The sequence below is a fragment of the Trichechus manatus genome, unplaced genomic scaffold (genome assembly GCF_000243295.1).
Source record: "Trichechus manatus latirostris isolate Lorelei unplaced genomic scaffold, TriManLat1.0 scaffold00007, whole genome shotgun sequence".
Taxonomy (NCBI): domain Eukaryota; kingdom Metazoa; phylum Chordata; class Mammalia; order Sirenia; family Trichechidae; genus Trichechus; species Trichechus manatus.
The window spans coordinates 34,929,533-34,941,426 of NW_004443943.1; positions in this window are offsets into that span (position 1 = coordinate 34,929,533).

Sequence of the window (11,894 nt, forward strand, 5' to 3'; positions counted from 1 at the left end):
TGATTCAGTATATCTGGAGTGGAAATGCAAATTCTCAGCAGGGTTCAAACCGGAATGAACTGGTTCAAAGCCTTGCCCAGAGGAGCCTTGGAAGAAAGGCCTGGTGATCTGCTTCTGAAAGGTCATAGCCTTGAAAACTCTATGGAGTATAGTTCTACTCTACAACACATAGGGTCTCCATGAGCTGGAAACGACTTGATGGCAACTGATTTCATTATTGACTATAAATACAAACTGAGAAATAATATGAGCAGCATGATTCCATTTTACTAAAAAATATCAACCAACCTAATTGTGGGTACGTATATATTTTTGAATAAGCAAAGGAAAAAAAAATCATCCATGGCCAAATGTCAAGTTTTGACAAAGATGGATTCTTGGGTACTTTACTGTCCATTATGTTACTTTGTTATTTTATGTATGATACTAATATTTCATTTTTAAAAAAAAGAATAAAAAAAATTTCAAAAACATCAAATTTAACACTGGATACTTTTTGGAAGTAGGGTTGGGGGGGCAATTGCTTTTTAGTTTATACACTTGAATGTGTATAAACTAATTTTTATATATTTTAAACAATAAAATTTTTATTTCTTTTCTCTATGTATGTATCTATATATGTATATACGTATACATAGAAAAGCTAAGGTTCATAAACAGATAACCTGTGAACACCCAATATCCACCGGGCAAAAGGGAGAGGGTTTGGGTCCTCCTTATTCCCACTGGCTGCCTCAGACTGAAATCTCCCTTAGGGGATTTTTATTTTTTTGAGGCATCTCTTAATGTTGATGTTAACATTGTCTACCATAGCTGTGGAGGTAAGAAGGGAAGAGAAACTGAGAGACGGGGCCCACGGTGCCTTTCCTTAGGGACAGGAAATGAGTTCTCACAGTCCAGGAAAAGCCCTCAATATAGGGACCATCTCTACACTTACACATGCCCCTCTTAGAATTCAGTTCATACTTTTTCATGCCATCCTCACTAAAGAGTCGCAAATAGAACTCTATAATCTGGTTATTGAGAAGAAGAAGAGAACTGGGCCAGGGAATTACAGCCAGAACCGTTATCTCAAGAGTCTGACAAGCTAGTTGGAGGGAAAAAAAAATGAGACTAGCCAGTGTGTGGTTAAGGTTGTGTGTCACCTCGGCTGGGCCACGATTCTCAGTGCTTTGGCAGTTACATAATGATGTAGTTTGTCAGTTGTGTAATGATGTAGTTATCCTCTATTTTGTGATAAAATGTAATCACCTCCATGATGTGATCTGATGTGATCAGCCAATCAGTTGTAAGGGGAGTTTCCTTGGGGTGTGTCCTGCATCCAATACATATGGATGTTCTGGCAAAGTTCACTGGCTTTTGCTCACCCTGGTTCCTGCATCTGGCTCGTCATCATCTGACCTCCACTTCTTGGGACTTGAGCCAGCAGCTTGATATATTGCCTGCTGATCTTGGGATTTGTTGGCCTCTACAGCATGTGAGCCAGCAGCCTGCCATCTGATCTGCCGGTCTTGAGTTTGCCAACCCCTGCAGCTACATGAATCAGGGGAAGCCTCCAGCCTGATGTGTGACCCATGGACTTGGGACTTCCCAGCCTCTACAACTACATGAGCCATTTCCTTGAGATAAATCTCTCTCTCTCTCTCTCACTATATATATATATATATATATGCATACATATACGCTTCCCTGGTTTTGCTTCTCTAGAGAACTCAGCCTAAGACAGCCAGTAAACACAAGAATGAAAATAAAATAATTATCAGCTCTTTCAAGCTAAATAATTGATTTTAAAAAATCAAAACAAAAACCAGTTAAACACAATTGGGAGATGCTGGTACCCTGAGCCAGTGCTGGCAATCATGTAAATCAGCCCAATCTTTTAGAATGGCAATCTGAAAACATGTAAAGAGGGCCATACAAATCATCAACTCCCTTTGGTAAAATTGATGACAACAAGAACGGCATTACTGATACAAGGCAGGGTGCAAGAAGATGAGATTATTTTTAACTTTCTAACAAGTGATAATCCCTCCCAACTGGCCTCTCATGATGTTTTCCTAGAATCAGATTTCTTTTTTTTTTTTTTTAAGGATTAGGCAGTCAGCAGGGAAGAAATGGCTGCAGTTGGAAGGGGCTGATTTCTGCTCAATGATCACCACATGTTGGGGCATTCCCTCTGATTCTCCCCTTTAGGACCTTAGATCATGGCCAATGTTCCCTTTAATTAGACTGCTGAGCACAGAGCAACCATGGATCTCTTCATCCTTTGGAATCTCAACCGGAATTTCAGTGGGACAATGAGTGGGAAAGAAAGCTGGCCTTGGATAATTTTGCCACACTTTGAAATTATACCTGGGCTCTGAGCTGGCCCAAGAGGGAAACTGGGAGTTGGAGCCCTGGAATCTGCATTTTAACAAACTCTCCAGATAATTGTGACACATTCTAAAGATAAGATAATCATAGGTCACTAGTATCTCTAGGACCCCTTATTGACTTGATGATTTGACACCATTCTAATGATAATTTGGAGCCCTGGTAACACAGTAGTTAAGAGCTAGGCCAGCAGTTCGAATCCACCAGTCACTCCTTAGAAACCCTGTCGGGCAGTTCTATTCTGTCCTATAGGGTCACTATGAGTTGGAATAGACTCGAAGGCAATGGGTTTGTTTTTTTGTGGGTTTTTTTTTTTTTTTTTTTTGGTAATGACGATTTATTATGTTCACCTAACGGTCCAGTGAGCATAGCCAACCCCTTTTCATCATCTACATTTCAGCTGAAATATTCCCTCCTTAGAAGGTGTTTCCTCACCCACCCAACCTAATGTACGTTCTTTGATCACCCTCTATCCCATCACTCTATTGTCTCATCTTTACATGATTTATCATCACCCAAAATTATCTGTTTCATGTGCTTATGTTTCACCCCTTGTCTTCTCACAAGGCAGTGGCATTGTCTATCTAATCTGCATCATTAAGAAATGTTAATATATTTGTTGAATAAATAAGTGAATGAATTGATGAATGTGGCAGGTACCTTTTATACATTTATTCACAACTCTCAAACCTTATGGCTCAGGCAGATGAAGTAACTTGTCCATAAATATTTACTGATTTATTTCACAGTCAATAAGACTGACCTTATTCTTGGCTCCAAAGCCCATATTCTTTGCATTTCTTTGTAAGATGTTAACATTTGTGGAATCTGGATGCATAGTATACAGGAAGTCTCTGTACCATCTTTATGACTCTTCTATAAATCTAAAATATTTAAAAATAAGAAATTTTTAAAATGATTAATGTCCTCCTAAAGAGCATTCACACCCTATTGTTTCTTACTTATTTGTTGTTGTTGTTAGTTGTTGCCAAGTTGCCTCTGACCCATGGCAGCCTTATGTAACACAGAATGAAATGTTGCCCAGTCCTGGGCCATCTCCATGATCTTTGACATGTTTGAGCCTATTAGTAAGGCTATTGTGTAAATTCATCTCATTGAGGGTTTTCCTCATTTTTTGCTGACCCACTACTTTACCAAACATGATGCCCAATGCCCTTTTCTAGTGATTGGTCTTTCCTGATGAAGTGTCCAAAGTAAGCAAGATCAAATCTTACCATCCTCGCTTCTAAGGCACATTCCAACTGTATTTCTTCTAAGACTGATTTGTCCGTTCTTCTGGAATTTCATGGTGTAGTCAATATTCTTTGCCAACACTACAATTTAAATGCATCAATTCTTGTCTTCTTTTTCCATTGTCCAGCTTTTGTATGCATATGAGGTGAGTGAAAAGACCATGGCTTGGGTCAGGCAAGCGTTAATCATCGCAGTGATATCTTTGCTTTTAGCACTTTAAAAAGGTCTTTGCCCAATGCGTATGTCATTTTATTTCTTTACTGATGCATCCGGGGGCTTTGATTGTTGATCCAACTAGAATAAAATCCCGCACAACTTCAATTTTTCTCCATGTATCATGATGTTGTTTATTGGTCCACTTGTGAGAATTTCCATTTTCCTTACTGAAACATTCTTATACTTTAGATTAAATTCTCTTCTTTCATACTAAACCTCATATAGTAGGTCCCACTTCTGTTTCATGCACACCTTTTGAATATATTTCCCATCCAATGTAAAAAAAAACAAGGGCCACACAGTCTTTCCCCGGCGTGGTTCATCCGCACACTGACTGTTGTTTGTTTGTTTTCCATCAGTTTTGGTTGCTGCAGGATTACTGTTTGGCCAGGTTTGTTTCCCCTTCAAGAAAAACAGAATCATTCCCTATGCTTTCTAGCTAGAGAAATAAGACAGTAATTAAGATACACAAAAAGGTAGAAGTATGTTGCACATTATTTTGCAGGAACAAAATGAGCTCTTCCTTCTCAGCAAGTATATGCATATTGAAAAAACTACCTGTATGTGTGTGTGGGGGGGGGTCATTTTTGAATATAAGGCTTCAGAGAAAAGAGATTTCTCTAATAAACATGCTTTGGATACTCAAATGTTTAACAAATACCATCCCCTATCGTTTACTATTTATCCCAGAAATCTCTGCCTGTCACTGTCTTCCTATGTCCTGACCCAAATAAGTTCCACTGGAATTTAAAGCACGCTAGGAAAAAAAAAAAAAACTAGCAGTTTCTTAACTGAAATTTCTGATTTACCACAGATGTGCTCTCTTGTCTTCAGTCTTTCCACTATCTTTCTTAAGAGATAAATAAACATAGAGGTCAAAGGGTAAGGGTATTTCCCCACATGGATAACATTTAAAAGGCAGAAATAATTCAAGTCCAAAGTTCTTCGAATCTTGGTACAACAAGCCCTACATGTTTCACAGATTTAAATCTGCTTAAATACAGAATTTTGATTAATTACTTAAAGCAGCAGAAAAGTTATTCATTAGTGTAAGAAGATTCAAATTCAAATTGGAGGATTCACTTTAGTGGTTATGATATAAAAGATAGGATGATTAAGTTAGGGAGTGAAGACAAAAGTCTCTCAAACCTGAATGGAAAGGATTTCTGATTCAATTATTTGATTAAAATACTCCTGGGAACCATATAAAATTATAGCCTCTGACATGAAGGATAAATTGTAGGGCAAAGCCTGTAGTTGAGCTCATAGCAAATGCTATTATCATGATTTGGTTTGATGTAAAGTATATCTATATGCCAAAGGAATAAAAATGAGCAGACTATTAATTTAAAATGTATACAACTCTTAATAAAAAGCTGAAGATGAATATATCTAAAATGGCACTTCTCTGAGGTTTCTTGCAGTTACAACTGAAAACACAGCAAAAGGTACCAGGCTGGATAATCTGTGCATTATCCAAGAACAAAAATCAAAAAACCAAACCCATTGCGGTGAAGTCGATTGTTAACTCACAGCGACGCTCCAGGACAGAGTAGAACTACCCATAGGATTTCCAAGGCTGTAATCTTTACTGAAGCAGCCTGCCACATCCTTCTCACACAGAGCGGAGGTGGGTTCAAACTGCTGACCTTTCCGTTGGCAGCCGAGCACTTTAACCGCTGCGCCACCAGGGTTCCTTATCCAAGAACTACTGTATAAGGAATTAAATTTGTCTGCTCACTTAGAAGTTTCTTGGACACTTACGGTTTTGAAGAAAACAGGAATGAGATGGGATGGAGATAATTCCATGGAATATGGGGAAAGGTTTAAATTTACATCATCCGCTAAAATCTAGGCTTCATTCACCCCCATCCTCCTTTTGATCCACCTCTTCCTTTAACCCTTTCCACCCGTCATCTCTTTGCCCGCAGTCCCATCACCCTTTCTCTACTCACTCTGCATTTTAAAAAAAAAAAAAAAAGACCAGTGGACCAAGGCTTGTTTCTGTTCTGAAGGGCCTGTTGGAGCAAACCTCCTCAGCTTCTCCATCGGAAGCAGCTAGCTTTGTCAGTGATTTGCTCCCTCAATCCAGGGCACTCGCTCCGCGCTCCTGCTCCCTTCCTTCTCTCCTCCCGCTCCCAGTAGAGGGCGCCCTAGGCGAAGCGGGGGAGTGGCAGTAGCGGCAGGAGCCCAGCCTCTCACCCCTAGTTGAAACCCCACCCCCACCCCTTGTGTCCCACCCGGAGCGGCTGGGAGCCTGGGTATGGCAGATGATCCAGAGCCCCTCGCTGGTACGGGGCGCGCACAGCCGGTCTGGAGAGCTGGCGCCGCGGCCCGCCAACTTTTCCCACTTGTTCCCAGGGTTGGAGAAGGGAGAGGTCCCAGACTAGAGTGGCGCTGCGGGGATCTCTGCTCGGCAGTTGTAAGGGAAGGACGCACAGAATCCCGACTCCATCCAAGTGTAGGGGTGTCAGCGAAGACAGTTCTGGGGCCGGTGGCGGCCGCTTGCAGGGGACGAGCCATCCCCACGTGGGGTTGGAGCTGGATGGGAGTCGCAGGCGGAGGAGGTGCGAGCTGGCTAGCAGGGGAGGCAGAAATGGCGGAACATCTGGCTTTCCTATCGGCTGTGTGGGGTCCCGGCCTGCGCACGGATGACAGATCGCCGCCGTGCTGATCCTCCCTCTTGGCTTGCCGGCGCTGCAGGCGGGTCCCGCAGCTCATCCACCTCCTCTCTAGTCCTTGCCTCCGTCCCGCAAAGAGCCTATTTGCTCCTCTGCGTCTGGGCTGCAGAACTTTCATAATGTGATGTGTGTGTGTGTGTGTGTGTGTGTGTGTGTGTGTGTATGTGTGTGTGTGTGTGTTGGGGGGGGGCTTCTTTTCCCTTTTGATCTTTGTGAATTGATGCCTTGATCTGACCCAGAGCAGAGTCTGGATGCCCTAGCCGGGGAGAGCCCAGAAATGCAAGGCAGCAGCAGGGTATGCGTGTGGAAAAAGGAGTTCTGTGAGATTCTGTGTGTATGAGAGAGAGAGAAGGAGAGAGACAGAAGGAGCAATCGAGCGCGTGCTTGTTCCCGTCATTTAGGGTTTCATAAGTCACCACAATTTGTTCCCTTTCCTGAATGGCTGAAGCTCCATTCTGTCTAAACCCAAATCCCTCAGGCGCTCAAGCCCGCTGAAGAATGCACTTTTCTTACTAGTAGTGCTCTTTTACGAGCATACATCAAGGCTACCCCACATTCTTCACACAGCTCTCATTTCTTATGGTGATCACTGGTGATAAGAAATGTTTCCTCCTTAGTGATACCCTTTTTACATTCTAACATAGACCCCTCACTAATATGCCTTTTTTTCTATTTCAGTACCTTGTATCTTTATAGAATTTATTAAAATTTGTAACTGTTTAATTTAACTCTTTGTTTTATCTATTTCCTCCATTAGATAGAAAGCTCTTGAGAACAGAGACCATGGCTACTTGTCAATATGTTCTGATCGCAATACCTCTTGGTGCCTGGCTCCCTGAGCTGAGTCACACCAGTACAACAGCTCTAATAAAACAGTTGTAGGTAATATTTATGTATCAAATGTTCAAAATGTGCCAGCAACTTACTACAGATTTTACATGCCCCATGTCGTTCATTTTTACATAATTACCTGAGGTTAAGTACTATTATTTAAGTAATGAGATATTTCAAACATGATTAAGTTCAGTAATTTTCCCAGGTGACCCAGCTAGTTACTGGAGAGGCAGGGTTTTCACCCAAGCAGTCTTTCTTACCACATGTGTTTAACCATTGTGGAATGCTGCTTCTACTCCTGTAACTAATACCATATAACAATTATTGGGGAATTATTATTTCCAGGCCGACAAGCACTTCTCGTTAAGTTACTCTGCACAAATAGATGTGGTTTCATGAGGAATTTGAAGGAAAACAAAACGCATTTGCCATTTCAGTTTGTTATTGTTTGGAAAGTGCAATGATCAGCTACATAATGTGTTCACTGCCCAGGTAATCCTACAGTACGGGGGTCACGTACCATCACTGTCATTTTGCTCCCTCTCTCCCTCTTGTAGTTCTTCCTATGCTAGATGGATAACTTGGCTTCACCTTGCACTGAATCACATTATATGTCTTGTAATTAGAACTTTGCTTTTAAATAATTAACAAAATACTTGGTTTCCAATGGATACCAGGGAAAGACAGTGTCTTGCATTTCAGATCAGCAAATAGAACTATTAATAGAAAATCAGGAAGAATAAAGATATGGGATGTTATCAAACTATGGTAAAGAAACAATCTATTTTTAAGAACACTCTGAAGTATCAGCTCCACTCACCATTCTCACACTCCATTCTTTATTCGGATGATATACCCTTCCCTTCACTATTTCATGCACAGAAGTTCAGCAAAAACCCTATGCCACAGTTCCAGAATTGCACAATTCTTATAACTGCATACTTAAACCCCATCAAACCAAACCTACTGCCGTCGAGTCAATTCTGACTCATAGTGACCCTATAGGACAGAGTAGAACTGCCCCATAGGGATTCTAAGGCTGTAAATCTTTATGGAAGCAAACTGCCACATCTTTCTCCCATGGGGGGGCTAGTGGGTTCAAACCACCCACCTTTTAGTTAACAGCCAAGTGCTGTAACCACTGCGCCACCAGAGTTCCTATTGCATACTTACTTCATTTAATCAACCTATGTTAATGAAAAAAAGCAGATGACAATAATTTTTATCATTAATTGTGTTACCAAAAAGAAAACATTTGTTGTAAATATTGAAAGGGGAAATTCCATCTTAAAAAGTTAGGAGCTGATGCCAAAGAATTTTACTTTAATTATTCTTGTTTTTAGTTGACATCTGCTGTTAGACTGTCAGAATATTCCAGTCTAAAATAATGTTGTAAAATTTATTTTGCTAATGGATTTGTGATCACTGCCTACACAGAAAGAAAAACAGGAAAATGTCTTTAAAGAATAAAATTAAATGATTCAATATCCAGAGTGTGGGGGGCTAAACACAACGATATTGTATACATAAAATTACCTCTCTTGACTTACTAAATAGTAATATTCCATAGTTTTCTTCCCGTGTGATTTCTTCTTGCCAGTTGACCCATCTGCAAGTTCAGAATTCCTACAGTGGCTCAGCAAACTCCATTACATTTTTATCTGACTCCTTTTCCTTTCAGATAAGATATTCTTAATAAGATTGGGAATTTGCATATTAGTTCTTCAGAATTTTGACAGATCTGGGTCTTCTTTTTCTCTTATATCTGTGAATTGAAAAAATCTTTGAGCCAATAAGCTATAATATTTCTCATCTAATTTCTCCCCCTGTAGCTTCTATGATAAAAACATAAAACTGAATTATGAGCTATATCTGTATTTTATGACTTAGGTCCTCTCTCTCCAACAATAGTTGGTAATTATTGTTATTTCTGGCATAGTACTGTCTTTGAGGAGTAGTTGTGTTACTTGGTAATTAGACAATAATTTTAATTAGTTCTAGTGGGAGGAATCTGACATATTTGCATTGCCTAGTATTACTAGAATTATTGTTGGTTTAGTACTCTCAACATCGTGGGCTATTTTATATGAAGTTTTTGTAACCGGATGCTTCCAGGTCTGCTTGGCGCAGCTAGAAAGGCATGACGTGGTGAAAGTGGAAGACGCTTTATTTAGCTGGCCAAGTAAAGGAGCCCACTGGGACTTGGGTTGCCAAGCTGCCTCCCTGAACAACGGCCCAAGGGGTTTATGTGGGTAGAGGAAAATTGGGTCTGGGGTCTTCAGGGACGCCCTAAGGTGGAGTCAGCCTGCTGATTGGTTTGGGCCATAAAGGTGTTTCTGGGGCGGTCCGATCTTCTGCGCCTGCTCAGTTTAAGAGCGGGGGCCACAAAGATGGTGTTTTGCCCAGTCCGGGGCTTAGACGGGGGTGTGTTTTTCGGCCTCTGACGTCAATAGGTCATCCAAGGGACACAGTTGTCGGTACTGCGCATGTCAAGCAGGCAAAACCTGGTTCCAGATCAGTTTGGACTGGTTTCGAGAGCCCAATCTCTTGTTTTTCTTAACTGAGCCAGAACTGGGAAGTATACCTAAATAAGGAGACACCTTAAAGAATACCTTAAAGACAGGGGGTTAGTTCCTACATTACCCAATACAGAGATAGCTTACATGCAAGGAATTAGTTTTCAAATTACATAGGAATAGCAGGTACCACCCCCTGCTTATTCAAGATGGTGGGCTATCAGCCTCATTTTTACTCCTAATTTTAAAGTTTTCAGCTTTTCTTCCCCTTCCTAGGTTCTCCTACTCACCTGGTCTCCAATGAAGGGATTTGATGCCATTCATTTAATAGCACAAGTTGGCAGAGCTGCAGTATCTCCTGGGGTCCTGCTCACAGGACCGCACCCTCTATGTTTAGAGGACCAATGTGCTCACTTCCGTTTTGCGAGGAATGACTTTTGCTGAAATCCCCAGAACTGAACCTTGAGAAACAGTAGCCACCACACCTTCCTCAGCACATCATTTATAAACAGGAAGGTGTGAAGTGGCAAGCCACACCTTTTCCTAAAAAAAAAAAAAAAAAAAACTCAGACTTGTCTTTAGAGGAAAAAACGATTTTTGTAAAATGTGTAAAGGCTATTTTTGAATAAATTGTTTAAGTGTTACAAGGCAACCAAGCTGGAGATAAATAATTATGTAGTCTAAGAGAGTCATTTTCATTACCTTATACATAAAATATGTTCATTATTCAAATTATTTGAAACGTATGAAGGATTGAGAGGCTTTGATTTTACTCAGCTCAATAAAAAGAGGAAAAAATAAAATTAAGCACTAATTTAATTGAAGATATCTCAGTTACTGGGATCCAAAATTCTCTCTAAGGATGGAACAATGACCAGGATTTTAAAAATGCTTTCTGCATTCTATTATTAAGGATAAATTATTTGGAAGTTAAGAGATTGAGCTCTAGATTCTGACAGTCTCGGGTCAGAATGTCTGCTTCCTTCTTTTCTTCCTCAGCACACTTAGGAGAGTTACTTAATGTCTATGCTTCTAGTTATTCCAGAAGCATCTTAGAAAACCTCAAGGGAAACAGTTTACCCTTCCCTAGCACATTGCTCCAAAGTGGGTTCTTTTCAAACATTTTCAAGGTTCCTTGTTCATATAACAGTTATTAAGACTGTAATTAAAAGAAAGTCTTAGAGGAAATCAGTATTTGCCACATTGTAGAGGCCAACTGGCAGGCTGAGATTCAAATTTAAGGTCAAGAATCTAAGTAATTTAAGGTATTCAGGGATGAATGACAAGAACAATCTCTGTCTATAAGGAATTTACAGTCTGTTGAAGGTAGGATGATGTTTTAGAAGACCAATTGTTCCATAAGTAAGATATAAAAGAGTTAGGGAACTCAGAGAAGAGAAAAAACAAAGGTAGTCACTTAAGGGACAACAATCAGGAAAGCCCAATGGAAGATGTATTGTTAGAGAGATGGACAATGAAGGTTCTGTTGGGTTTCAACTGTGAAAGAGGACAAGAGGTAGCTAATGAATTTTGTTTGGATTCATTATGGTGAATCTAGCAAACAAATCACTTACTCAGGAGACAATTTTTTCAGTTTAATTAGGAAGAGTGTAATCAAGAGTAGTAGGCTCTAAGGCATAATCAGTATGCCCTTAGTACTTAAACCAAGCCTGTTGCCATCGAGTCGATTCCAACTCATAGTGACCCTATAGGACAGAGTAGAATTGCCCCATAGGGTTTCTAAGGAGCAGCTGGTGGATTCGAACTGCTGACCTTTTGGGTAGCAGCCTTAGCTCTTAACCAGTGAGCCACCTGGGCTCCACTGGTACTTATAGTACTTATAAATAAATGGTTATCCAAATATTCATTTTTTAACTGATACAATGATATAAGATTAACCTTAATTTGATAAGATTCCTCTTTACAATATCTTATTACAATTAAATATCACATAATCCTATAGTACGAAATAGGACTGTAGTATGAAATAATGAGGCGTCATTGTCATTAAAACATCCTA